Raw genomic sequence first — 26,802 nt, 5'->3', positions numbered from 1 at the left:
TCTTACTCCTGAGCTTATGCTTCTAACTCTACTCTTCCTGATTATAAATAAATACTATATTCTCTCCTCTCTTCCTCTCCCTCCCGCTCACTCTCAAAGCTATTTCTTGGGGATTTAAAAAATATTTTAAAAATATTAAAAATATTTTTTAAATATTCAAAAAACTTAAACCGTGAAAACCTTATGAAGTTTTGAGTGCCTCATATTATTTACCATCAAGATCTGTGAAGATTCTTTTCTAGTAACGGGGATTATTATAGCAAATTATTTTTTTAAGTGCTAACAGACACTCTAGTGGGTACAGAAAGTTCGAATTGCACTACTCCAAACGCTCCTGATTCCTGAAGGTTGGACAAGTTTACGACTTGATTTTTTCCAAAAAAATCAACAAACGGCAAGCACCCATTAATAAAGGTCTTAAATAATTGTAAAAATAATTGTAAAAAAAAAAAAAAAGGTCAGCGTTTCCCAGTACCAAAATTATTTTAATAGAGAGCTCAGGGTATCAAGAGGGACACCCAGACACCCAGCTCAGGTCTTCAGTCCAGCTCAACAAGCACACCTCGACAGGCAACTTCTGAACAAGGTGAGGAGAAGGCTGGGCCTTTCTAGAACATAGGAGGCAAGAGGATTTGAATGCATCTTGGCTCTGGTGCCCTGGTTGTTTGCCTGTTAGTTTGTAGAATGGAGGAGGTGGTAGTAATTTAAATAGATAAATAGGGTAATCAGGGAATGTAGAGACAGTTTGCTCTAAGCAATTGTTTTCTAGACTCTGAAAAGAAGAGAACTGCAAAAGCTTGATATGGTCTTACTCCCCTTCCCCCACGTTACCAATATTAAAATAAAATCAAGTGCGTTCATATCCAGGTTTCCTTTCTAAAGGTCTAAGAAGGTGGAACAATCTTTGAGGGTCATCTGAAGAAGATCAGGTGCACCCCCCCCCCCACCAGGCCCCGTTCCAGGTATGAAGCAAAAGCAATTTAGCTGGAAAAGTCAAAAGAAGTCTTTTGCTGTTTTACAAAGGATTTTATGAAGGCATATTACCTAGTTAGTAAAGATACAGAGTGGAAAAGGAGAAATACAAAAGAACTAGCAATAAATATATTTCGAATCAAGCAAATTAACATTGATATTGTTTCTTAACTGTCCACCCAGTAGCCTACTGTCAAATTAGAGAGCAGGGGTTTATATTTTCATTCAAGAAGGAATTCCTATCAGGAGGCCCATATTTCAATGCAGAACGGATTACATTATTTGTCAAGGAAAACACATTACTCTTTGAAAAACAGAGAAGTTGACCTTGGCAAACAGTTAGTGAATGTGTTCCCTTCTTGATTTCCCTTATATGCAGTGTGTGGGAGAGCACATATTTAGTGCTGCTTTGTGGCATTGTTTCAAAAGAACTCTCATTATTGTAGCCCGAAATGAGTAGGGAACATCTAGAAAACAGTTCACATTACAGTGTTGGGAAGTGATTGAATTTTTGTTTCCACCCTTTATGTTAGGTGGTAAAAAAAAAAAAAAAAAAAAAAATCTTGGTAGTAAATAGGTACTGTCTTAGTATCTGGCTTAGTATCTGTTTATCTTTTTCCCTTGATCAACCACGGTTATTTTTTCCATAATTAGAGATAAATAAAAATAAGCATTCGTTCTTTGATAAAACTCTAAAATTGTGTAACAACTTCCCATCTTCTCCGGCTGCTATTACCTTCTCATTCAGCTTTGTTTCAAGTGGCAATACGACTCCTTTTATAATTAATTTATCGGAGTGTTGGATTTTGTCAAGGCAAAATTGTGTAACCTCGTGTATCTCTAGGTCTTTGCCTGTGGACTAGTCAAACCCATCCCAACAGATCCTCTTACCCGACTCTTCCCTTTAGCTTGGTTTCATCAGTTTCGACAGTAATAATAATAGCAAAGATTTGTTGAGCGCCGGTAACTTTTTTGAAGCTATTTTTGCATGTTATGCTATTCACCTCTCTCAGCGACATCCTAAATTAGATACTGCCGTGTTCCATGCTATAAATGAGGAAGCCAGGACTACAGATTCGGACTGTGACTTGCCACCATCACAAGGCTCTTTATGGCTGGATAAAGGACGAGCCATTATTTCTGATGCACGATGCTGACTGATCCTGTATGGAGGACAACTGCACCTTGTTGTCCAGCCCCCTTCACGTTTTCTGTTTACGATGAGAGACCAAACCATTCCCCACCAAACAGAGCTAGCTGGGGAACAGCTCTACCATGGGGACACACAAACTTAATTGAAAACACAATGGAATTTCTCACGCTGAATGTCTTCCCCTTTTGTCACTCCCTACTCAAAATCTACCCGTAAGGCTCCATCACCTTCGATTTACTGAGAAATGAGTCAGCAAGGATTACAGGAGATTATGAAGAGATTGTACAGTAAAAATGACAGATCGTAAGACAATGCAAAAATAGAAGAGGAAAACAGATTTTCTTTCACAATTGAAAACTGAGTCTGCATTTGAGTGTGTATGTGATCAAAATATGTTATAAATGACTGGATCAAGGGGGGTACAAAAGGCTGGGCTTCAGCTTCTAAATAACCAACAACAAATGCAACCAACTGGTACCGACTGAGAAAAGGCAAAACGATATTATGATCCAATGATTTTAAAAAATGTGATGCAAAGCAATGCTGTGAACTGTCTCACCCCCTGAGAATAGAGATACAGCCTCGTATCTCAAAAGATAATGTGCAGTGAAGGTTTAGTCATTACCTGGCATTTCCTCTCTTTGATGGGCCCTGTCTTCTGTAATTTCCTCTACCACAATTTTTAAATATATTTTTTAAATGTTTATCTGGTAAAAAAAATCCCCTTCCTTCCCCTTCCCCACAGTCACTCACTAGTAGCAAAACTTCCACTTGGCCTTCAACACGCTTAACCAGTTTCCGAGTTAGTAGCCAAGGGTAAGAGGGTAAGAGGACAGCCAAGTCCCGGAGTAAAACCCATTCCTCTACTTCTGGTCATTGCACCATGTAACACTTTCTTTCATAAAGGAATCTAGTTAACAGGGGGCCCAGAGGGTCTGAAATGAAGTCCATTTGGACATCACCCAGGCAGGAGGAGAGCAGAGCTGGAGAAAAGCAGAAGGTAACCTTCTGCCCTAGCCAGGGGGTCCAGAAGGGCAATGGCAGAGCAAATTCGTATCACTTCTCCAGCAGCCTTCTCGGCTTTTCTCTTGTTCAGACTCAGAGAGGTTTTTTTTTTCTTTATTATTATTTTAAAAATTTTGTTAATTTATTTTCATTCAGATTTTATGAACTCAAAATCTAGTTTTGAGGAATATTCACTTTTCCAAAACCGAACACACCTGGAAGAATCATTTTGAGACCCAGTATAGCATTTTGGGACCTCCACTGCATCTCCAACCCCAGAAAAAGCTGCCAAAGTGCCCCACATGATCCTTCTTTAACACAACCAGAGGGTTTTGTGTTAAACCCCAAACCTAAAAGTAAAGTAGAAAGCTAGTAGGAGCTAAAAAATATAGAAATAATACCCACCACCCTCATAGCAATGCCTCCTGGAGTGTTCATTTGCCTTCTCTCCCTCTTTTCCTCTCTCTCTCTCTCTCTCACTTTGTCTGTCTCAACTCACACCAGCACACATCCTTTCTTCAGGCTTCCATAAATATTTATTGAGTACTTACCACTCACCAAGCACCTTGCCAGAACTGAGGAACCCGAGGATGAATAGGACAAGTGTGTCCAGCTTTAAGAATTCAAGGCAAGTAGATAAGACTTTCAAATTGACAAACAGCTACAAAGCAGGGTGATAAGTACTGTTGTGCAGGTGGGGGGAGAGGGTGGTAGCCGTGGAAAGGAAGGAGGTCTTAATTCCCCAGAGGTTGGGGGAGCCTTCCTGGGAGTAAATTCTTAAAGGGGATTGAAAGAGGGAACACAATCTTGCCAGGCAGACAGGAGAGAATATGTCCAAATAATTAGCTTTTAGAGCACATATCAGCACGAGGGGGAGCAGGGTGATTACTCAGGAAAGCATAATAATTTTTATAAATACGGAAAATGTGACTAGACGATGAACTATGCATTGAGTTTGAAGGCAGCATGGGAGTCAGGGAGGGGACAGTTTCTACTGAGAGCTTTTATACCAGTGCGCTTTACCAGAATGGCTCTTTTGGATGGTGATTACTACCTGTTCTAAGTAGACAGCTTAAAGGGAAATTGCAGATGGGTCATCTGCTCCATGTAAAAAAAAGGAATTCAAGAGCAAGTGTTGTTTTATGCTTGCTGCCCAGTGACAGAGACTGAAACAACCATAGGATTTCTCAAACCTTTACTCTTTAGTAGTGAAGTCCAGTCCATCTGTATGCCTTCTAATTTCCTCAACAGTATAGTCTGTGACAGCTATTTGCAAGAGACAGAGGGTGTGTGGGGGGGGTGGGGGTGGGGGGGTGGAGACAGAGACAGAGAGACAGAGTTAAAATTATAAAACAAAAGGAAATCTGATCTATCATCCAGCTTTAAGTCTATTGTGGTATCAGCTTTATTCCTGATAACAGGTTAACTTCTCTAAGTGATTTAATTTAATACCTTTAACAAGGAAATAGAACCATTCAACTCCTTCATAGTAGATGGGGGAAAAAGTTTCAGAGTTTATTCTGTATTATTATTTTTGCCTGTTTTGAGTAAAAGTCAGTTTGTAAAAATTCTTCAGAAAAGCCATGTTGGAGGGGGGCTGAAAAGGCACATTTTTAGTTGATATAAATTATACAGTGTTAGCTACTGAAAGCCTATACATCCCTCAATAGAATGTGAGGATCTTCATCAAGCATTGCGACTCCTAACACTACATCTGAAGTGGGCTAAGACAGGGGGGATTTGCTTGCTAATGGAATCTTGCAGGTAAACGAGGCAAAGCTCAAACACTACAGGTCAAGGGCTAATAACTGCTTGTTTTTACATTTTTCATCTGGCAAAAAAACTTGCAAGTTTATTTTGTTCCAAAATATTGCACATTAGCCAGACTGTTCTAGGTAATGTGCGATCGCTCGATGAAGGACACTGATTTTTACAGAGAGCACAGCTTTTAGACTTAATCTCAACTTTTATAAAAGAGTATTCCAGTTTTGTGCTTCTGAAAATCATCACTGTAAATCATATAAATGGAAATGTCTGTAGACATATTTAAGTAAAGAAAAACATGCTTAATTTCTTTTGCTCAGATGATCTATATACCTGAGCTAGGCTATACATTCCTTGAGGGCCAACGTTGTACTAAAGAGAGAATAAAGGACTTTAGAAATGACATAGGTTTAAAGTCCTTTGACTAATTCCACTGGGATTATTCAAGTGCTTGGAAGGGGAGGGGTGAAAGCAAGGCTAGAGAGGAGACAGATATTAGTGCCTGTTGTAATTACTATGTTCCCCATGGTCTGAAATGCTAAAAATGAATGTTTCCTCTATTACGAGGATATAAACCTTTCTCACTGCAAAGCTATTAGCATATATAATGCACGTGCCTGAAAATCATGGCTTCTCTGTCATTCTTTTCAGACCTTTAGGGATCTGGGTTATTGTATAGTCCTGAATTATAGCCAACACAAAATTTGTAGTCCTCTGGTTTCCCACATATTTTTTAAAAAACCAGTTTAAGCAATTTTACTGATATTTAATGGTTCGGTCTTTTCCAACAAATTAAAATGTTTGCATTGTCTGGAAAAAAAATTGCTATGCAATTTACAAAAGAGAAGACACATGAATATACTTCACTGAGTGCCAGCATTTCTATCAACGAGATGATTTAAAAATGCAATTCTAGGAATTTATTAATGTAATATTTCTTTAAAAATAAATAAGCTTCTCAGAAGTCAAAACATATATAAACTCTTGATGTGCGTGCACCATTCTAGGGCATATGAAGTCACAGGAAAATGAATGACATTAATTTGGACCTTTTGTGCAAACATTTCCTCCTGTATTTTGGGGGCAGAAATTGTACCTTAACAGACTCGACATTTTTTTTTCTCTGATTTCAGTTCTTTCACCGCAAAGGTAGAATAAAACAAGAAATATTACTTCCCCTATTCAGTTTTATTTCAATCTATGTCAGTTTAGTATTTTAGATAGTATTTTAGATAGTCTGTATATTTTTTAAAAATAAAAGGGCCATTCTAATGTTAATTTGGATCAATCTTCCAAACATATGATTCTAGGTTTCTAAAAGGGGCCCTCTTGAGGGGGCTTTTTAAAAGTGAACAAAAAAAGCACCCTGAGGCTGCCCAATTCACATTTAACCTACTTACATGAAAAAGGAACTGCTTTGGTTAAGAATAAACTTCCACAAGCTCAGGTTCAAGCGAAACACGCCAGCATATTAGTGAGGAAATGAGACAGCAAATAGTAACTCCTTTCATACCAGCAAAAGAATACTGTATTTATTTAAAACAGTTGGCAGAAATTCTCATTTTAATTAAATTACATTTACTGAAATAACATTTTCATAATTAAAAAAAAATAACCCATTTCTCCCAAAGAGCTAGCAAAAAATGATCCCAGGGACTTCAAATGGGCAAAGGAGTAAAGCGATGGTTAGAATAAATGTGACTAATTTGGATTACTACTGTGCATTAGTTCACTGGTTTTCAGTGATTCAGAAGCCATTATTATCCTCTGTTGTCCTGTAAAGTTAATAACGAAGTAGCTAGCAAGTTTTGTTATTAATGATTTTTTTAGAGGAAGTAACTTAGTACAAGTTTCATATCTTATTATATTTTTACTACTTGCACACTGGGATCCTAGAACGGTAGTTCAGCTCACAGTAAAGATACTATAATCTGACCACTTCTTTTTCCAAATAAGGAAACTGAGTCCAGAAATGTTAAATGACTCCTTCTTAACCACTCATCTAGTTAAAAAGACTAAGTCTGGCACTCAAGAGGCTTTCCACTAAACAGCTTTGTCCCAGAGTGAAGCATTTAGACCTTCCCAGATGACAGAAATGGAGGTGGGGGAGGGGGATGACACACCATCTATGTGGACTAAGGGAGAAACAAAACAAATTCCATTCCAAGGTAAGGCTTGGTCTCCTTCACTCCGGGCTCCCTCCTTCAGAGAGTTCACATGAGAACCAAAGTTCGTGTTCCTCAGGGAACAAAAATTGTCAGATAATCAGGTTAAGTCTCACATATCGACAAAACCAATGAGTGGATAACATGTTTCCACAACTTACCAACGACAGCTTAAGTAAGACCAAAATGCTCCATGAAACAAACAGTTTTGATTGCTGAATTCTTCCAAATAGACCCAAGATGGCCAAATGGGTCAAATGATCAACCTCAATTATGGAAGCCACACGGGAAAAGGAGGAACATTTAAATGAAGAGGGAAAGTAACACCAAAACCATGGGGAACACAGAACCACCCTCTTCCTTCTTGGATATTGCTGAATGCTGGTCTTGTGAAGAGTAAAAAGCATTATATGGTGCTACGGTGCCCAATAAAGTTTCAACCAGTCAGAAAAGGACTTACAATAGTTTCATACACGTGCTGCTGGATAATTTATGAACAAATACGTCGTGGTTAAAACCTAGACAAGTAGGAAGTCCGTTACATTTGTACAAAAGGAACACCAATGAGCTTTCATTAGCATCCTTCTCTATTATTGGGTCAAATCAGAGTACAAATGAGTTGTCTTTTGAGAACAGATTAATAACATATCACAGGCTTACAATCTTAACGAACTGTGGTACAAAAATCTAATAACAAGCACAAGTCAAATCTCATAATACTAAATATTTGTCACAATGAGAAACGAAAATGAGCTCCTGTTCTTTACTAATCATGGACGGCCTGCTTTCCCCCCCTGAAATTATTTGTCTCACAACTCAGATCAATAGATTCCACAAATTCTTTGCATTGCAAAACTTCCCCCAAATTCTTTCAGCAATATTGATTACTTTTTCTGCTCTTTGTAATGCTGAATTGGATCATAGCATGAGGGCCATCTAAACTCAGAGGCCCCAACTACTACTGTTAGGAAAAAAACAACAAAAACTCTCCCTAAGAGTTTAATTTGCAAATTTCCTTGTTCGCTATCAGTTATTCTCAACTTACAAGCTTCCAGGTCAAACTCATTATGACCAAAAGCTCATTATGACTAAAATGCAACAAAACTTAGTATTAATAAAAATAATGTATTGCATTTCATACGATTGAACCCAAAATGACTAACATACAAACTGCACTCCACAGATCACTAATGTGCCTGGAAATACTAACAGATATTGGGGTGAAGGAGGAGAGGGTCTCAAGAAATATTTAATTAAATCAACTTGAATAAGTACCCTCTTAGTACCTCTTAATCACACAGCAAACCCAAAAGAAGGAGGGTTGGTATGCTATCATTTTCTGAACTTACTTAAGCTTAGAAAACCAAATGTCCAAGGATCCTTCTTCATTTGTGGAAAAGAAAAAAAAAAGCTATCTTAAAGATATAGCTTAGCTAATGTTCCGATTTATAACTATAATAATAACAAACATAACACATTATTTCTAAACAAATTCCCTCCTTCCAAATGCATTGTGGAAACTGAAGCTTACACTTGCCACAAGGTTGGCTGGCCCAAAGCTACTCTTTGTAAAAAGAGGAGATAGAAATTCACTCCAAAGATCAGGATCCTTCCATTACAAAAAAACAGAGATTAACTCCTACTGAAAACTCCATCTCTGATTAGAATTGTGGTCACAAATTTAAAAAATGAAGACTTTATTTTACCTACTTAATTTGCATATCTTATACACTAAAGATTTTTCCTACATCTTTCTCTGATGGAAAATGACATCTCTTTCCTTGACCTTCCAAGATATAAAATTATATCCATCATTTCGTTTCTAGCTTGAAAATGTCTAGTTACTATAATAATTATTGTATACAATTATTATGGATAAAATAAATAATCTAACTTTGTGAATTGGAAAGAAACCTCGTGAATATCGTGTCCCCCTTATAAATGGGGACAATAATGGCATGAGTTTATAAATGCAATGTTCTTTTAACCATGCCTGGCACATCAAATGTGATATATATGTGTTTGACATTATTATTATGCTTACCATACATTTATATAAGCCCTCATTCTTTCATATTTAGCATTCGCACCGGTTTCCTGAAGGCTTCCGTATTTTATCAGTAATTGAATGAAACATAATCACTAACTCTGAATCATGAAAATAATGATTTTTTAAAGGTAGAAAAAATAGGTAGAAAAAGTATTTTTTCCAATGTCCAGTATGAAATAACATTCTCTGGGGGTGCCTGGGGGCTCAGTCATTACGCATTGGACTCTTGATTTTGGCTCAGGGCATGATCTTGGGGTGGTGAGATCAAGCCCTGGCCCAGCTCTGTGCTCAACAGAGTCTGAGATTCTCTCTCTCTCCCTGCCCCACTCTGCCCCTACATGCATGCACTCTCTCTCTCTAAAATAAATATATAAATCTTAAAAAAAGAGAAAGAAATAACATTCTCTGTGGCAGGTTATGGGGTGTGGAATTGAATATAATAATATAGTCTCAGTAGCCACAGAGCCTCCACAGAGGTCTAGTGGGGGAAAGGGTAATAAAGGACGAGGAGGCAGAGAATGAAGAAAACATGAAGAGGAAAGAAGAGGAGAGAAAAAGGAAGAAAAGGAGGATGATGAAGAGAGAAGAAAGAGAAGACGAAGGGAGGGAAACAAGGAGGGGAAAGGAAAAAAAGAAAGAAGAGGAAGTATAAAAGAATAAGAATAAAGAGAAAAGCAACTTTTATTAAGTCTTAACTCTTGCATACCAGGCATTCTAAGTGTTTTACATATTTTTGTTCATTTAATCTTTACTACTCGGTGTGCTTGATAACATGATCTCCAGTTTAGAGATTAGGACACTGAGGCAGACAGGTGATGTAAGTTGCTGTACCATCATGATGTGAGTGTTGGAGTCTAGCAATACTCCCAGCCAACCCGACTGTGGAGCCTACATTCATAACCACTTCACCAAAGTGATAATGTTACCCACTGTCGTCAGGTTAAGATAAGGTATACAGAGGCAGCTATGGGCCCAGAGGAAGCACACAGAACTGAAGCTGGCTCTCCTGGAAGGAGTGCTATGGAAAGAGTTTGCAGGAGTCAGCCAGGTGAAGCAGGAAGGGGGCATCTGAGCCAGGGAGAGTAGGCTGGGCGAATTCATGATGGCTTGAAAGAGCAAGGCGCTTGCAGAGGCAGGGGCATAGTGTGCGTGAGGGAATGCTGAGAGCAGACACCTGGGAAGAAGTCAGGAGTCCAGCTAGGAGGGTCTATGTGCCACACAAAAGAGCTGACAGCAAGAAGGATGGATCTTCAAATGATCCAGTGAGAAGTGATGAGGGCTAACCCCAGGGAGAGGAAATTGCAAAGGATGGTGGTGAATAAGAAAGAGATTTAGTTCAAGAACAGAGAGGTATTAGGAACCCATTGGAGGTAGAAGATGAAAAGAAGAAATAATCTAGAATCTCTCCCAGGGTATTGGCTTGGGTGACCAGACAGTTGGTACAATTCTCCACATTAGAGATTATATCAAAGAAACAAGCAGGATTGGGAGGAACAGTGTTAGATTTGAACCTCCTGATGTTGAAATGCAAGATATTTCTCTCTCTTTCTATTTTTGAAAGAGAGAGAGAGCACCAGGGTGGGGGGGGGTGAAGGGGAAGAGGGAGAAAGAGAATCTTAAGCAGGTTCCAAAATCATGACCTGAGCCAAAATTAAGAGTTGGACACTTAACCAACTGAGCCACCCAGGGGCCCCAGAAATGCAAGATATTTAATTACAGATGCCTAAACAGCAATTGAATATAGCGGTTTAGAATTAAGAAGAGAAATCCATTGAAGATGTAATTTTAGAGACCTCGGTTTATGAGTAGTGGTTGAAGTGATTTGTTTGGTCTCGATCACCCTGGAAAACTCAAAAGTGAGTTAACAGTTATGTTCACAAGCTCAGCACAGTGCATCCAGACACCTCCAAAATAAAACACAATTTTCAGTGAATTAAAAAGCATTGGCTCATTAACCTAAGAGGTCCACGGAGAAAGAGGAACATAGGGAGAAAAAGCCAGAAAGGTACAAGAAAAAATAGGATATATTTTACATTGAGTCCAATACCATAAGAACAAATTTCACAAAGGGCAGTGGCCAGTGGATTTGGCAACATGGAGATCACTGCTGACCTTTAAAAATGGTAAGGGCCTAAGAAAGTATAGGGCAATGAAGAGTTAGAACAGGTGAAGACAGTGTGAAACATGAGTAGACTGACCTTTCAAAAAGCTTGGATGTAAATGGAAGAAGACAAGATCAAAAGCTTACAAGCAACTTGGGTTAAAGCATTTGTATTTCAAGACGGAAGAGGCATGAGTATGTTCAGAACACAGGGAGCCTCAAGATGGAAGACGTGGGAGAGAGATGGATGGAGAAAGAACATCAAGAAAGAATGAATAGTGGGTGCAGACAGGTTTAGACATTATGGCTACAAGGAAATATTTGTGCACTTAGTAACCTCTATTTTCTTTTGAAGAATATTTCAGGGTCATCTTGTGAAAGGAGATCAGTGGGATAGCAAGTTTGAAAAAGAGGTAAAAGTGTGCAATTACCTTTGGCGGGGATCAAGAAGCGACTGACTGATGCTATCTCGTGATTGTATCCTAAACCAAAGTACTTTTTTTAAGAAAAACCCTGTAAGATGAATAATATTAATCACAGATAAAGTTAGAGATATCTTCTAAAGTAAGAAAATGGTGTTTCCAATTTTTCAAATAGGGATTGCATCTACAGAAGACAGTGATCACTAGCTATATTATAAATTACAATTTGGTGGGAATCCTTTTTCACTTGTGTTCATGTTTCTGCAATAATCATGAAAAGTCCCCAGTCATGGGGAAGGATCAAGGGTAAGGCAAATTTAATGTCCGATTTTCTCAGAGTCCACTAAAAAGAAGGGAGGAAATGAGGAAGCTCAGGGGCTTGAGGGGTGGGGCGGCTCTGGAGCAGAAGGAAAGTCTCAGAATGTCAACACTTGATTCACACTTGTGTTGACACATTTGCCATTCTTTGCACATGCCACAAAGCACCAACCACCTGCTTAGGTCTTAGGAACTGGACAAGTTTACAAAGCTAAACTTCATACGGAATGCTCTCCGCTCAGAGATTGCTATTAACCTCCAGAAAAGAAAATGCTCCTTCCTTAATTAACTGCTCAATCATCAAATTCTAACGACAGCTTGCCATAGCTATGTATTAATTTTAAGGAGTAGCACATTTGAAAGGAAAAGATACAAAGAATTTCTGGGAAAAGAATTGCAGAAAGATTAAAATGCACTAATTTTAGAATTAGGAGAGAGCCAAACTTCCATACACCTTTTTTTTTTTTTTTTTTTTTTTTTTTTGGTTACAATGCTCCGAAGCGTTAAGTTATGATTGGGTCTGAAAGGAAACCTGAATAACTGTCTGCACATTTCATCCAGGTGAGTAGGTTTTGACCACGGGTGGCTATGAGGATTTACAAGGTAGACATTCAGTTGGATGTTAATCCATATCCACTCATGGAGTAGCCCAAAATATTGGCTCTGTGATCCAGCAACTTAGAGCTGTGACCAAAGAAGTTAAACCTAGAGAAATCAGCAATTTAAAAGAAATTCCAAATTGTTCTAAATTTTCTGTTGTACTTTTTTAAAGTCCTCATGTTTTCCCTTTGGACAGAGTGTTGTAGAATATTCTTATAATTTCATCACTTGCCCAAAAAAGGAATATAAAGGAATAAATGTCAAGCTAAAGTTATATCAAGGAGATCACTTTTAAAGTTCCTTAAAGGCCTGAACTTCCTCTGATTTTCTTATATTCCCCTCTCTTCCCCTCAGCCTCCCTAAGGGACAGCAGAGTACACAGAATAAGTGTTCAAGTAAATGTTGAATGAGTTGAAATCCATTGTAGTTCAAGTGTTTGTTTTTTTTAATTCGTGACTACATAAACAAATAGATCAACTTCCTAATCAAAAAGGAAAGAAGACTTATATATTTCTAATCAATGTAAGAATACCAATTACAACTCTATCCTTCCTTGATCATCAAGGCATTCCGACATAGACATAAAAAAAGAAAAGAAAAAAGATATTTTTGCATAACATCCCTAAGTATATTGCCCTTTAGGTAGAAACAGTGTGAATTCCATTTTCTTTTCTTATCGCTGGCATCTCGCCGCTGCTGGACTGCAGTGGATCGGTAACATCATCAGATCCCAGTAATACAGGAAGGATTGCTACTCAAGAACAAGAGCTGAGAAAATGGTTTTATATAGAGGACATTTTTTTTATTACTATTTTTTTAGGAAAATAAATCGTGCTAATATTTGGCAAGTTACATAGTAATGAATGAAATAATTAGTTGTTTGGTATCTTGTTCTGAATACAGCCACATTGGTGCATATCACAGAAAATTTGAAACTATAGAGATCTTTGTAGACCACGAGACCATCTTGTCCAGCTATAATGTCTTCCACTGGGAAACTTGACTAAGCACACATGTCACTTACTGGGTAGAGTATTTCTAATTCTTCCATTATTAGTTACAGCTATTTCAAGTGACCCAGGTTTAATAATATATCTAAAAAGAGCAAAATCTATTATTTACAACATAGGAGTGGTGCTGGTTTCATTTTCGCTTCATATTTTCATTAAAATATGGAAAATGTTTTTTTGCTTGGCATTATTTAAAATTGCTGTGGGACTCAAATACATGTATTTATCATCTTGGCTAAAAGTAATTAATTGACTTTATGAATCCAAATATGTGACAAGGCAGCTACCTACAAATAAACGATTCTCCCACATTTTGGCTTTCTTCAGAATGGTTAAAATTCTAAGGTTAAATAGAAAGTTAAGGCACCACCCATGCACATTTTTTTATGGATCTCTTATACATACACAATGCTAAAATGAGTTGAATTTCTCAACTAAGGCTTCAAATAACCAACAAAAAATCCATACAACAAATCCCCACCTGGAAACATGCAAACCTGTCTATGCTTCTGTTTATCATCTCAGAAGATGTTAGAAACATTTCAGCATTGTATGAACTTTGTTAGATTCCACAGCCATTATAATTTCTGCATTTTGTTAAATATCCTCTTGCTCTGCCCTAGCCACCATCAGGAAAACCTCAAAAAATGAATAAAAGCAACAACAAATATCCAAAACTGTGCTGAGCAAAACCACACTAAGGACATTGTTCGAAACCAAACAGTTACTGGGGTTGCTGGGGGTACGGGGATCTTGGCTCTAGTATTCAGAGTCCAATTTATTTTGAGGTCAGCATGGATAGTAGAATATTTTTTAATCTCAGTTTTTCTATCACAGAAATTCAAGTTCTCAAGACATTATCATTGGACGGTATCCCAGAAAATTAAACACAAATCCCTGAGCTACAGAGCAATGTTCATGGCCTCCATAAATCTACTTAATAGAAATTGAGAGTCTTCTCTTGGACATACTTGGAAGACCTGACTTAAATAATATTAAGTGTTTCCATCTAGAAATGACATAACATCATATGAATATCCATTCACCCCTCTGTCCTTCAAAGGACCCCAAAATAGACCCTGAGTTGTGACCAGGCACTCCCTTTAAGACCCTCACCTAAATAACATGGGTCTGGTGTGGCTTACACATATTATTATGAAAAGATAAAGCATTGATTTTCAAAGTTTGTACAACGTTCTCCTATTTTCCCACTGTCATTGATATTATCATATATATTTTGCCTTTTTTTTTTTTAAAGCTTGCATTGTCCAAGTAATAATTTTAGTTCTCCCCCTCTGTTCTTGGACAAGTCACTTCACCTCTCCATTCCTAATTTTTCCAACAATAAATCTGCCTGCAAACCTGGTGTATTTCAGTTCTCTGAACAAATATCTATCAAACTTCAGTTGAAGAGAGGCAAAGAACTTTGTGCTTTGCTAATATTGCTACTCAAGTGCTCAGAGGATGAGTACCTAAGAAATATACTGATAACTAACCAGGAAATGAACTTCCTACATTTGCATTTCTTAACAAAATATTGAGTATTTGTAGAACAGAGAGAAAGGCAGCAGGTAAAGAGCTAAACATGTTCCGGGTAAGAAAAATGATCATCAATAGATCAAGCAATAAGTATTGAATTAAAATTTATCTATCATGTGTCCCATAAGATATCCAGATGGATCTAGATGAAAAATGTTGGGCCCCTAAAGCTGAACCTAACTGTTGAGACACTATTCACAAAAAATGATGAAGTGACAATGAAATATAGTACAAAAGTAGTGTAATATTAAGTACTAAAATATAGTAGACAGCTGCTGAATATTATAGATAGAAACTGAAATCAGAGAAAAATCAAGGTGAACTGAAATCAGGAAAAACTGAGCAGTAGGACGTAGCCCTTAACTCTATGCTTCAAGAATTTGGGTCAAGCACAAGCGTTCAAGGTGAGAATGTCCAACACTCGGCGAGAGCATGAGACTCCAGGCCTTTGGAAACAGAAGGCTAGCATCATGAGGAGGCCACACACAGTTTAAAGTTTCATTCAAGAGAAAGTAAGCAGCCACTGGAGGAGGGAGATAATTGAATTGTGATTAAGGAAGATCAGACCACCGCTTGGTCTGTTCCACGTAAGCTGAACTGAAGTCAGGGACAGCAGATAAAGGCCCCCTTTGGTGAGATAGCCGAGAGATAGTATGGTGACAGCAGAAATTCAATCAGAATCCAAGAAGACAAATCAACAAAATTTACTGGTAAAAGTTATTGAGGAAGGAAAGGATGCAGTCAAAGAAGACTTCCTGTTTTTAGCTTGAAGGACCAGAAGAACAAAGGCGATAATGGCAAAAATTGTGAGAGGGAGACTGTTGATAGGTTTGGTTCTGGATATGCTGGCTTGAAAATGTCCGTAAATAGAAAACTGAAGAATTACAGAATTTGAAGTCTAGCTAGGCTAGTTTCTTAGGCAGCATCACAGAGTCCTAGCTAAAACCAGGCCAATCCATGTGCCCACTTGAGAACTAAGGGCAAACATGGAAAGGCAGCAATGGGAAGGAGATAGAGCTCTCTCTTTGACCAAGCTTCAGTCACATTCCTTGGAGTCCACTTCTCAATTGCGCCTCAACCATGGGCTTCAGTGTCTGTCCTTGCAATGTCCAGTTCTAGCAAGAATCCCGCTAAGCCAGTTTCGAGAGAATCCCCTCATCAGTCTCTCACCAAATTCCCCATCCTTTATCATCCTGGGCTTAATATCTGATCACCCTGGCCTGCCTACAGCAAGAATCCCATTGGGTCAGTTTAGCAAGAATTTTTCCCTACTCTTTGTAACCACCCTTAGTGGTTTTCCACCCACAGACCTCTACATGCCTCAAACTAGCTCCTTGACTATAAATCCCCACTTATTCTCACTGTATTTAGAATTGGTCCTATTCTCTCTTCCCTATTGCAGTAGTCTTGACACCACCTGTCGCAAGAGTCTCGAATAAAGTCTTCCCTACCATTTTGACAAATGTCAGGGTAATTTTTTCTTTAATGAAGGTCAGGTCAAATGGCTTGTCCATCATGAAGGGGTCATGAAGGGTCCATCAAGGAGAAAAGGCTCAGAAGGGCCAAGAGAGAGTAAGGTGCCATAAACCAAGTGAGAAGAATCTCTCAAAGAGAGGTACCTGCACTGTATGATACACATCCAAGTGAAGCCAGCAATGGCACAAATGACTTGGCTGAAAGAATTTCAAGAAGGTGAAAGTCATACTGCAAGGGGTTGATAAGGAAAGGCTGTTCAAGAAGTGAAAATCACAGCCATTCAGCAAAGCAAACTAAGAAAAACTATATCCAGTGATCGAAGGAGCCCTTTACTACAGACAATCCCCAATTTGAGAGAGTTTGGTTTAAGATTTTTTGACTTGATGATGGCGCAAAAGCATTAGGCACACAAGAGAAACCGTACTTCGAATTGTGAATTTGGATCTTTTCCTGGACTAGTGGTACTAGGCAGGGGGACCCTGTGATCACGAGGGTCAACCGCCGATACACTTATAACCTTTCTGTTTCTCACTTGCAGTGCAGTATCCAATACATGGCATGAGTCAACAATTTATTACAAAATAAGCTTTGTGTTAGATGATTTTGCCCAACTGTAGGCTAGTGTAAGTCTTCCTAGCATGTTTAAGGTAGGCCAGGCAGAGCTATGATGTCCCGTAGTGTATTACATGTAGTTGTGACTTACACTTTCAACTTAGGATGGGTTTATTGGGAAGTAATCCCATCTTAAATGGAGGAACAATTGTATAGAGAAGTATCAGAGAGACAAGGAAGAGAATGTGGGAGGGTCTTTAAATGATGCTTAACTATGGCTTTGCCTATAGTGCCGAATGTGAATTTTCACGCTGGTGAAATTAGAGACAAACTGAACATAACTACTTGATTTTTATTTATTTATTTATTTTTTTAAGGATTTTATTTATTTATTTGACAGAGAGACACAGCGAGAGAGGGAACACAAGCAGCTGGAGTGGGAGAGGGAGAAGCAGGCTTCCCGCGGAGCAGGGAGCCCGATGCGGGGCTCGATCCCAGGACCCTGGGACCATGTCCTGAGCTGAAGGCAGACGCTTAACGACTGAGCCACACAGGCGCCCCACTACTTGATTTTAAAAAAAGAATTCTTAATAATGTCAAATAGATAGCTTTGATATCATGTGAAACTAAACATATGTGCTTTTGGCCTCCTCCTACTTGGAAATATCTATTCCCTAGAAGGGTGAAAATATACAATGTGATTAATATAATGGTTCTTCATGCTGGTAATTTTTTGCTATTAGTTAGTTGTTACTATATATACAAACTGTCTCCCATGTAGATTTTAAGGGAAAACAGTTTCTCTAGTCAAAGATACTCTTTCCATTAGGTATCATATGTCAGATCTTTTTAGCACCCAAAATGCCAGCCCATTTTATTATATTCTTCTTTATATAGTTCTTTAGTTGCATCATATATGGTTTCTTCAAATACTTAAATTCAGGGAAGTTACAGTCTAATAACAAAAACAACAACTCTGACACTATCAGTAGCAATACTAGAATATCATTTGTATTGCACTTTATAAAGCAATTTCAGGGGCACCTGGGTGGCTCAGTTTGTTGGGCGTCTGCCTTCAGCTCAGGCCGTGATCCCAGAGTCCTGAGATCGATCCCCGCATCCTGCATCTGGCACCCGGCTCCACGGGGAGCCTGCTTCTCCCTCTGCCCACCCCCCAGCCCCACTCCTGCTCTCTCTCTCTCTTAAATAAAGTCTTAAAAAAAAAAAAAAAGCAATTTCATATATATTACCTCATAATTTAATCCTCACGACAACCCAAAAGCTTTTTTTTTTTTTTTTATTTTTGCATTTTACCAAGCAAATCGAAGGCAGAGAGAGTGAGCCTGGGTCAGGTCACGCTGCTCCTGGAGGACCCATCTTTCAGGCAGCGTTCTGTCCCATGGTCTCAGAACCCCACTGGCTGCATGAGGCAGCTCTGCTCTGGGATGAACACCTCTGAGGAACTCTACTGCAGTCACAGATGACACCTTTTGCTGAAATCATGAATGTCCCCCTCTGTAATTTAAAGACCATACCCATGTTCTGCCAGTGAGCACGGTATTTTTCTCACATGCTTGCAGACACCCAGGGTCAGGGCAGCAACTCTGGTTCCCTCTTTCCCTTGGGAGCTTGTCCGGAAGTATTTTACCTGTTCTCGAGAACGCGTGTAAGTTTAAAGTGTCTTCTTCAGTTCTGCATCAGAAAGCCTCGTAGGAGTGAGGTTCCACCCTTGTAAAATGGTACAGGGCCAGGAGAGGTCCCCTGAATTCTGGTCCCCAAGAATGTGTGTCTCATCGCTCTGGCCCCTGGGTCTCTGATGTGCCTCTTATTGAGCTTTCCCTGAAGCATACAGGATCTATAGGAGCACAGACTTACATTATCCGGGCCCAGAGAATTGCTCCTGGACCGATTCCCTCCTGGTGGGAGCCAGAAGGTTCCAGATAGCCTTGATGAAAGACGAAGACTTTTCCAGACTAAGAGCCTGAACAATTGACATTTTATTTACACAGTTGATGCTGAATGAAGTTCAATACTTATTGATTCTTGCTTGTTTGCTAAGGGCTACGATGGAGAAAATGTGCTATTAAAAAGGAAAATTTATTTATTGGACTATAAAGAATAGAGGCAATTGAAAGCCCGGAAGCCCTGTATCTGGGATAATCATTTTGGCCCCTTAACTCCCGGCAAGACAAATGTTAAATGTAATTAAGTGGCAACTCGTTGCAGTCTTGGTTGCACTCGAGAATGCATGCACTATTGCGGGGAGAACATGAATCAACTTGGGGGGGAAAATACAGAAAAAAAGGACACAGAGCAAAACTTATTATTCACACCAACAACTACATTATGAAAAATACTAGTACTGTCGCCCAGAATCACAAAGCCTAGTTCTCGTGGTGCTATATCCCCAGCTTGGGGACAGTAGAGTTTCATGGGCCAGTCTGGGAATCTTGTGACAGAGAAGAGATGGCAAGCGAATGGCCTGAGAGGGGCCACGATCTCTGCGGGCCTTTGGGAACCTCTGCCAATCACCAGTGTCCCTCCCAGAGCCTGGGACGGCAGCACCTGCCCCACCGGTCAGAGCTCACCTGCAGGTTGGTGGAAATTATAAATCTTTACATGCTGTATCTGACAGTGCACGCGAAAGGTTTTACAATGGGAGGAAGAGCAAGCGGGTATTCCAGTACGTTCGGGATCACAGCACAGATGAATTGAGAGACAGCAAAAATTCAGGTCTGGCTTCTACACAAGATTCTTGCAACTCCTTAAGCCACACACACTCATTTGCTTCTGTTTTTGTTTTTGTTTTTTTTAAATATTTCTGTTATGGTGCAACAGAAGACCCACTCCGTGGGCCCAGGGTAGCGCACGTTTCACATTTTGACTGTGCGTTCGGAGCATCATTCAGTCTCCCTGAAAAGTTGCACTTGAAAAAAATGTCTTTACGTGACGTCTAAGTAAAGTAGAATAAAACACTTCTGAAGGTATTGCTCATGGAACTTGGGAATGCTCTAATAACTGTTAACTTGTCAGGCAGGATGAAGCCCTAGCTTCCCTTGGCATCATATTCCAAGCCACGGTGAAGAAGTGGATAAAACTGAGGCAAAACAGTAACAGGTAACCCCACCCTGTTTTAAAAAAGCTGTAGCTAACTGACAGTAGGAGTCATTTAAACAAGCGAATCCCGTATGACAGGCTTTCCATGGCTACTGTAACACTAGACCTTTACTAAAAACTGTATGTATTTCTTTCCACTTCCCCATAATTTAAATGGGATGGTTAAATATTTATAAAGCAGAGAAGCGATAAAATCCTTTTACCTTGAGCCTTATAATCAAAAAGATCTGTTTGAATTTGGTACTCTGACCTGAATGTTTCCAGTCCACTAAGGCAGGGATTGAATTCATTTTGACTATGTGAGGGTTGCTTTTTGAAACAGAACAATATTTTAGTTGCGTTCTGAATTTGCCCTGCTCTCATTAATACCATTTGATGGCCCATAACTAGTGATTTTAGGATACTAGTTCAATTTTATTACATAAAACTTTGTATTTGTCTTGGTTTTAATTTGGAAAAGGCTTATATATGTATGTTTTTTCAAGTTAGAAGAGAGCCACTAATGACCTAAAAGTCTGCTTTTAAAGAAAATCTTCCACAGAGAATTGGGGAATTGAAAACATCTCTTTTCAATGGGTCTGCTTGGCCAAACTCTACCCACGAGGCCTTGAGGCCATGAGATGAGAAGTGTCCCCATGTCAAACAGCACTGGGAAACCTATTTGTGACCAACACTGGGGGCTTGCTTGCAAACAGTATGACAGCAGAGCTATAATTATCTTAGAATATTTTTATGGAGGGGCGTTTAAGTGGCTCAGTCAGCTGAGCGTCCAGCTCTTGATTTCGGCTCAGGTCATGATCTCAGGGTGGTGAGATAGAGCCCCGCATCAGGCTCTGTGCTCAGCAGGGAGTCTGCTTGAGATTCTCTCTCTCCCTCTCCCTTTGCCCCTGCCCTCTCCCTCCCCCATTCGTGGTCTCTCTCTCCCTTTCTGAAAAAAAAAAAAAAAGAATATATTTATGGATATGAATTTTATGAAATTAATTAATGCCCTGTAATTAATATCCTGTACACCTCTACCCTTCCTACATACATTAAACACATCTTTATTTAATGCCTTCTAGGTGTGGGCACAATACTCATTGTTAAGGGGATAGGAAAATGAACAAGGTAATAGATTCTGCCCTTAAAGGAAAAGGAAGCTAAAATTTAGGAGACACTACCAGGTGCTATGTACCCTAGACTGCATCTTTGTTACAACTACAATCATTTTCAAAAATAATGCTGAGCAGTTGTATGACTTTTGTCAGCTAAGTGATAAAGTAGCTTGTAAGATTTCTTTTCATGTATCTCTGTGTATCTTCATTCTTGTGATTTGTGTGATTAAGCTATGTCCCCCATTCCTTCCCTTCCTTTATTCTGAAACTGGGGGGCGGGGGAGGACGTCACTTTATTCCATTTCATTTCTCCCTACCCCACCCCCTCTTTTTAAAAAAGAATTCACAGTCAGTCAGAGATTTCCACCGAAGAGGCTATTTCTGGACTCGTACTGCTGTAGCTGGGGGTGGGAGAGTGGGGGTAGGCAGAGAAAACCTGACTCCAAGTACAGGCGTTCCTTTGTACCTCAATGGACAATCAACAGACTGACTCAGGAAAGGAATTCCAAGTATAGTTGTCTTAATAGGCTAAAATTAGAAGGGGGGGGACGGGGGTAGGACAGAGAAAAGAAGGAGTGGAAAGTGAGAGAGAAAGGAGCAAGAAGGGTACAGAAATTTATCCAGAAATTCTTCATCTCAGAACCTGTGTTTATTATTATTACATTTATTTAGGTAAAATTTCAAATCAGTACTTAAATGCTAGCTGTGCTTGCTGTAAATCTTCTGCAGTTCTGCATATCATAGGGGGAAGGAGACCTTAACAATCAAACAGTCCTCCCATCAATAATTCAAATAATATTTTGAGAGTCATTCTAATATATTTGGCTATTAGACAGGTTTACTGGAAAAATAAAATAAAAATGAGTGCCTGATCATTTTCGGTTTTTAAGTCAACACTACAAGGAACATTTATGGAGATGAAATATATTCGCAATAAGAGTGCTTTGAAATAAATGCTATTAAGAAAGCTTAGGGAATGATTATATTTTATTTCAATAGAAAAAAAACAATTGAACTCTGGTCTTGTCTTCTGTTTCAACATCATGTCTCTCTGTCCCTCCTCTTCTTGCAATAAATATTCTCTTGCCAGCCCTGTTACTGACAATAATGTAGGTGAACTCTGCACCGTGTACATCTGTCATTATTAATGACCCTGGGAGAGAGAAACGATAACTCACTCTTTTAGGAACCAAGACGGCAAAACGCTATAGAAATTTCCTTTCACGTTTTCTGCTGCAAGAATATTTGCATTGATCCTTTCTAAATTCACAAACAAACCTCAGTATGACAGGAGGAAAAAAAAGAAAAAAACCCTCACATTTTTAACCTCAACTGAAAAGTACTGTTACTACAGAAGACACTTGTTGCTCTCTGAAGGGTTTTATGACAGCAATACCACATATACTCCATGTTTTCAGTATACAATACATTTAATCCTTTTAAAGCTCAGGCCATAAAGAATTTTATGGTAGGAAACATCTCTTTTACTCACAGGCTTAAATAACTTTCAATAAGACTAACCCGCAGAATGTCCTTACTAAAATACTTACTTCATTCCCCAGGTTTATAAAAGTATACATTTATTTTAAATTGAGACTTTCACGTATTTTGTGCTTGAAAGAAGTCTTAAAAATACTGTTTTTATGATCAAAATACAAACCAAATGTTATAGAGACAAAGAAAAAGAAACACGTGTTTCTTTAAGAACAAAGAGCCCTTTAATCAAGTCTTAGAAAAATGAGAGGATGAGTGTGTTAATACTGTGCTGGGAAATAGCCACAAAAAGTCTGTGGGAGGCACTTTTTAAAGGAGGGACAGGTAACATTCTCTAGTAAGATTAAAATACATCAATTCACATGGACATTTTATTTCAAACCGATTTGTTGATAACAACGTTCCGTCTGTTCTCAATTTTAAGCCATCTATATTATTATCAGCTACTTCTCCTTAGCATTTGATGCCGATGAAATGTTGTCAGGGGGGTTATTCTGACTTCCTGGAAATGGACTTTTCCAGAACATAAAGTTGAAAACTTCAATAGGTTGGGAGGGCTTTGTTAAAGCCACTAATATGCTCTGCTAAGTCTCTCCTGTCTTCCCACTGGCTCCTTGTACTACTTTACTGACATGTGAAATTCTAGAAATGTCAGCTGTTGTCAATGGTAAAATGTTAGTAATGGTACACTGTTAATGGTTCCTCTCTTAGAAAGTGTACAGAAATACTCGAAAAAAATCATTCTTCCAACAGATTTTTAGAACAGAGTAAAATATCCACAAATTTTAAACATCCTCCATCCAAATCCCCAACGAAAATACAATTTTCCAAATGTAATGCCTACTATAAATGTAATCAGCTATGCCAAAGTAGTAACTCCACATTCTATGTCTGTTTAAATGATAAATCATGCCAAATAATAAAGAACAAACCAAGCAAAGAAATACATAAAAGTGGACAGTCAGCAATGGGCCCTACACATCTGCCTAAAATTTTCAAAATCATCCAGATACTACACTATAGCACTGACCAAAACAGCCTTTGATCCGAGACATAGTCTACTGGCAAATTTTTTTTTTTTTTTAAAGATTTTATTTATTTTTTTGACAGAGAGAGACATAGCGAGAGCAGGAACACAAGCAGGGGGAGTGGGAGAGGGAGAAGCAGGCTTCCCGCAGAGCAGGGAGCCTGATGCAGGACTCGATTCCAGGACCCTGGGATCATGACCTGAGCTGAAGGCAGACGCTTAACGACTGAGCCACCCAGGCGCCCCCTACTGGCAAACTTTAAGAAAAGCAGTCCCCTCGATGTTTATGTGCACAGTTCAATGAATGAATCAATCAATCGACAATAATTAGTTCTATTCCAATTCTGTAATTTTTAGCTACCAGCAACCAAAAGCTGCATTCGACTTCTAAATTAGTTTGTCCACATTCACGTTTAAGAAAAATGGAATCCATTGACTTTTTAAAAATTATATGATGCCAAATAACCAATTGTCATTTTCAGTTTTGGCTTTGGCTCAAATGCCAATATACGGAAGGGAACCAACAAGCTTTGCACTGGGAGAGAATCTTTTGCATTTTACCAACTGGTCCTAGCATTTCTCTTATTGGAGAAAGGAGAGAGGGCATGAGGTTTGGGAGAAAGAGAATGGGAGAGGCTTTTCTTTACAAACCTTCCTTCCTCTGAATTCCCCTTTACAAATTTTCCAGTTGAATCAAACTGTCCCACCAAAGCTCATAGAGAATAAAACCCTTGTTTGACTCTTGGAATGGGGGAACTGTGGGGAGCACATTCTCTCAATGCCCATCTCCATCCCTGTGTCCCTGTTCTTATCTCTCCCCACCTGTTCATGCCCAGATGACAGCATCAGGCCAAATAGGTTTGCTTCCAACTCTCTCTGTTACTGTTTTTGCTAAATGGATTCCCTTCATCAGCATTATAAAGGGGCCTAGGCCTTCCTTAGTCCCACTTAAATTTTAAGTCACTTAAACTAAAAAAGGAAGTATCAATAAACAGTTCAGGGACATAAAATCATCCAATTCAATAAACTGCTCTGAATCAAATTAGTCTGAACACTTTATCCTTAAAACTGCAAAAACATTGTGATACTAAATATTCAATATTATCAGTTGGGCAAATTGGCCCAGGTCAAATGAGCAAATCTAAAAAATGAGATTGCTAAATTTCTCGGCTTGATAGCTTCGTAATAAATAATGTGCTTCTATTCAATCTGTACATTAAGTCTTTTATGTGGCCTTAAGGCACTCTCTGATGGCTATGCCCATTACAATGTAGCCATAGAAACTGACACATTTATTTCTTGGATTAGTGTGCCATTGAAAATATTAATATGATGCAGTAAATGGGGATTTAATCTAATCTACTGATGGTAGGATGAAGTTAGTAAAAGGTTGAGTGCCCTTATGGAGAAAGAAAGATTATATCTGCAAAGGGAAGCTTGTTATTGGTCACAAAGATCAACTGAACAGCCTATGACATATTATGCACTCTCTACATTTAAACAGACTTTTGTCAAATTCAGCATCAAAGGCGTTCTGCAGGCTAAAGAGTGCTCTTTCATATATATCTTTACAGATTTTGATATCCGAGCAGAAACATCTTTTATCTATAAGTATAAACAGAAGAACACAGCTCCCACGGCATACTTTGTGAAGTGTGGGCGCCCAGGGTGCGAGTGACATGCCCAAAACCATTTTTGCAAAATTTGTTTTGGTCTGATTTGAAGGCATTTGCTTAGCCTTTCAGCTTTGCCAAGGGTTCAAAAAAAAAAAAAAAATCAGAAGAACCTCACCCAAGAAAGCCAATTTCATTTAGCATGTTCTGAGAAAATGCGGCTAATCGATTTCACCGTTCATTTTGTTAATTTCTAACCTGAAATCAGGTATCGATAAACATGCCTTTTGTTGTGGGATAGAACACATTTGACTCTGGTGTCTCCTAATAATTCACAGGACTCCAGGTCTGTCCCCCTCTTTACTCGGTAGCAAACTACATAAATTTCAAAGATATATTCTGACAGATGAGGCATTGTTGAAAAGCAAAGTACAGCACTTTGTCCTTGAAATGTGAACATGGAATGCCATAAAATATTCAAATAATAATTTACTCAATCTTTCAGGGTAATTAATTAAAATGCTCGAGATGTTGGAGAAAATCACCTTGAGCTTATAAAACTGGAAAGCCCCCCCCCCCCGTTTTCCTCTCTGCATGCAAGCTGCCCCAGCAGACCAACCACATGCTTTCCCAGTTATGGGGTTTGATTTCAGAAGATAATAAATAGCCAGGATCTAATTTTGCCATGTCACAACCGATTATGTTTCACAAGAAAAGGTGGAGTGCTCACCTACCAGATGAAGGTGAAACATAAAACCACTTTTATTTATGTCGTGTGTCCAAATTCAGCTCAACCTGGCCCTGGGTGCTGTGAGTGTGTGGACTTTTGCTGTCATGAGAATTTATGCACCTCAAGAATGCGTCAAATATAAACATAAATTTAATCATAGGGATGGAAACCTTTATTACAAAAAAAATAAAACACATTTTTGACATCTCATATAAATTATTTTAATGTGGTTTTTACTACTTTTCAGAAGGTCACAAAGAAAGAATAAGACATTAAACAGATACAGCCTATGACTGTATCTTAATTCCGGTGATGATTAGCAGTATAATTTAGATCCAGAGTTATTGGGAGAGGTGTTGTTTTTTTTCTTTCAAGTTTCATTTCAGTTCACTATCTTAATCGATTGCACTAGATAGTCTGGACTCAAGCAGGCATAGGTAACAATGTAAAGGAAAATGTATCTTAAGAATGTACATTTCCACTGGGGATGTAATCAGGCCTCAGTCTTTGAACCTTCAAGTGAAATGAAAGACTCTGGACATTGTCTGGATAAGTCAGGCCAAAAACATGTTTCCCGGGGGCGAGCGTAATTGCTCTAGC

General features: G+C 38.8%; 1 protein-coding gene across 2 annotated transcripts in view; it reads right to left on the bottom strand.

Moving 5' to 3' along the window:
* TOX (thymocyte selection associated high mobility group box) overlaps nucleotides 1-26,802 on the bottom strand; it is a 295,904-nt gene that overhangs the window by 239,288 nt on the left and 29,814 nt on the right. The window contains exon 1 of one of the 2 annotated variants that reach the window (XM_064588294.1): nucleotides 3,682-3,998. The exons of the other annotated variant lie outside the window; for it this stretch is intronic. The gene's annotated coding sequence lies outside the window, so the exon portion shown is untranslated. Of the gene's footprint in view, nucleotides 1-3,681; nucleotides 3,999-26,802 lie in introns of those variants that run through there. 2 annotated transcript variants of the gene reach the window in all.

This window comes from Mirounga angustirostris, unplaced genomic scaffold, assembly GCF_029215605.1.
Source record: "Mirounga angustirostris isolate CCGP_5_RB_7025 unplaced genomic scaffold, mMirAng1.0.hap1 SCAF_4, whole genome shotgun sequence".
Taxonomy (NCBI): Eukaryota; Metazoa; Chordata; class Mammalia; order Carnivora; family Phocidae; genus Mirounga; species Mirounga angustirostris.
The sequence above is the reverse complement of the archived record's forward strand: the minus strand, read 5'-3'. Positions and strand labels throughout refer to the sequence as shown.